The following is a 3,060-nucleotide window of genomic DNA, read 5'->3' on the forward strand; positions in this document are numbered from 1 at the left end:
AAGAGTATCAGGAGTTCAAATCTCACAATGGCAAACTATGAAACAATGTAACTTCATCTGAAACAGATGGAAACATGTTTACTCAAAAGAGTATCAAGAGTTCAAATCTCACAATGGCAAACTATGAAACAATGTAACTTCATCTGAAACAGATGAAAACGGGTTTGTACTCGAAAGAGTTACATCTTCTTCGGACCTATTTGCCATGGCACCTCAGGCTCAGCACTGCACTGAAGTATCAGCCTGAACTTTGGGTGAAGTGGGGCTGAGTGCTATCAACTGAGATAGTGTGAGTGGCTGCAGCAGTCTCGGCACCGTGTGTTATTTTAGTGATGGTGTCTGTGGCGCAATCGTTTAGCGCGTTCGGCTGTTAACTGAAAGGTTGGTGGTTCGAGACCACCCAGGGACGAAGCTGTCGTTGTTTCGGCCAAGTTGGCCATTAACAGGTCCAGGCAGCGGGCGATCGACGGGGGAGTCCCGCCCGATTGTTTGTCCCTCTTCCGTGGCTACGTTCGCTGCCGGATGTCCCTGGAGAAGGAGCACGCGGTGTCTGCTGGCACTCTCGAGGACTTCCGTGCTCGGTGGGCACCGCGGGGACTGGGGTGTTTTGTTGACCCCTTTAATCACATTTTGATTTGAAGTTTGTAAGTTTCCTTTAAACTTTGTTCTTGGTTTTATAGCTGACCTGAATTAGGGGCTGTGCCTGATTTATCCCAATTTTGTTGATTTGGTTTTCATTTAAAAGATTATCAAGAGTTCATTTTCTTAACGATCTCGTGAAGGTAATTGTGGATTCAGTTTGTTTCCTGATACTGAGGAGAGAAGGTGTGTGGTGTTGGTGTTGCTGCTCCTCAGTGTTTCAACTGTTTCTGCTGCAGCCTTTGGGGTTGTTGCTTCTGCTGTGTGCTGCTGCTGCTGCCTTGCCCCTGTGGTGCCAAAGGAGAGAGAGGGAGAGAAGAGAACAGTTGCTGCTGTTGCTACAGGACAGGAAGGCCAGGAGGCCAGGACTGAGTTGAAAAACAACATCCTAGGTGGGTGTCTGAACTGTGTATTTTTGTTTAAGGTGGGGGCAATTAAGGACTGTGTTTTTGTAGGGGGAGGCAAGAAGACTGCCAGAGGAGTTGGGGAAGGAAGAGAGGGAGGGTGTGTGTGTGTGCTGAAACCATCTTTCTGCCACCCCTCCCCCCAACCCAGCCCTTTTCCCAGTAAGGCCAACAATAGCTGGTGAAGACATCGCCTCCCCCTGCCTGAAGAACATCAGGCCCCCACCCACCGTCAATCCACCATCGAGGACACCCACCTGGACATTTACCTCTTTCCCTCCTGTGCCTCCCTGTCTTTTACTCCTCTCCCTCCTCTCCTCTCCTGCCTAAAAGAGGGGAGGTTGTTTCTACCTCTCTCCCCCACCCCCTTTCCTCCCTATATATATAAAAAAAATATAAAAAGAAAAAAACAAGATGGCCAATCCTTCCCGGGGTGGGCGTGGCTCTGGCCCTAAGGCCAATTCACCATCGCCTGTGGCCGGGCCCTCGAGGGCTAATGTGGAGGCGGTTTTGTCACCGGTGGCAGGGCCTCAAAAAAAGAAAACTTATGCGGGGGTGGTTGCTTCTGCGGCTCCAGCTGCTCCCGCTGCCCTGTCACCTTTCCGCCTCCTGACCAGGGCCCTTGGGGTAAAGAGCTATGCTCACCCTGAAATGACAATAGAGGCCTGCGTAAAGGCTATGGCTGGGGTCGTCGGCCCCTCAGCCATTGTCGCGGCCTCTAAAATGTATGGGAAGGCCATATTCTTCTTGAGGTCCGAGCGGGCGGTGCACCTCGCCCTGCAAAAAGGACTCACTGTGGGCGGGACTTTTCTGGCGGTGGACCCCCTTGAGGCCACCGCCCAGAGAATTATTATTTCGAACGTCCCGCCTATTCTATCCAGTGAGGTCCTCCTCCCCCACCTTAATAAATTGGGGGAGGTCAGGTCGGGGGTTGCACCAATCCCGCTCGGCCTCAAAGACTCGGCCCTCCGCCATGTGTACTCCTTCCGGCGCCAGGTATTTGTCCGCTTGGCCCGGGAGGAGTGCCTGGAGGGGGCCTTCGTTAACAATTTTGAGGGGACCGCCTATCAGGTCTTCTGGACCGTGGAGGGCGTGCGGTGCCATGCTTGTAAGGAGGCGGGGCACGTGAGGAAGAACTGCCCCGCCTCCAAGGCCACGAGCCCCACCCAAGCGGCCAAGGCTGGCACCGCCACTCCTCACCCCGCCACCACTCCATCTCCCTCCCCGCAAGGGGAAGCGACGCCGGCGGCCACTGCCATCTCGGCTGCCGGTGAGGCGGGGGGAGAGCCCCCGCGCCGTAAGAAGGCGTGGAGGAAGACCCGCAACCTGGAGGCGGCCCCTGAAACGCCCCAAAACCCCCAAACACCTGCAAGCACCGGCTCGGGGGAAAAGACATCATCCGGCCCCGGCGTCGTGTCCGCGTGTGCTCCCGGGCCCGTGGGTGCTAAGGCGCCGAGTGCTGGGCCCGGCGTCGTTTCTGCGCGTGCTCCCGGGGCCGGCGGGGAAAAGACGCGGGACCCCGAGCCGGGGTATCTAACACCCAAAACCCAGAGGGTGGAGTGTCCGGGAGGGCTGGACAAGGAGGAGGGGGCCTCGGAAATGGAGGTCTCCCTAGCCCCCAGCCTGACCCGGAAGAGACGTCACGCTTCGGAGGAGGAGGTGGGTGATGCCCAAACTGAAGAAGTTGGGTGTGTCCCTTCCCCCGATGAAGAGGTGGTGGTGTCTCCGCCAAGTAAAATCTCACCCTGTCCTCTGGGGGAACTCAAAACCCCTGCACCGACTCCCACCACTGTTACCCCTGTCAACCTGCTGCAGTCCCCTGAACAGGGCCCCTCGGGGGTCACTGAAGGCACCTCCCTTGAGGTGGTGCCCGACTCAGAGACCCTCGATACCCCCGAGGTAACTTCTGGCTCATCGGGGGACTGTAACTTTCAAAATTTAAAAAATGTTAATGGGTCATTGGGTGGCGGCGAAAAGGAAGGCCTTCCCGCTCCCTCCCAAACCTTCGCACCGGGCG

The 3,060-nt window shown here is 56.2% G+C and overlaps 1 non-coding gene across 1 annotated transcript; it reads left to right on the top strand.

Annotated features, from left to right (window-relative positions):
• The first annotated feature begins 335 nt into the window (after positions 1 to 335).
• On the top strand, positions 336 to 409 carry trnan-guu. The gene has a single exon. It is a non-coding gene; the product is annotated as a tRNA-Asn (tRNA).
• The last annotated feature ends 2,651 nt before the right edge of the window (positions 410 to 3,060 follow it).

This window comes from Carcharodon carcharias, chromosome 3 (genome assembly GCF_017639515.1).
Source record: "Carcharodon carcharias isolate sCarCar2 chromosome 3, sCarCar2.pri, whole genome shotgun sequence".
Lineage (NCBI taxonomy): Eukaryota > Metazoa > Chordata > Chondrichthyes > Lamniformes > Lamnidae > Carcharodon > Carcharodon carcharias.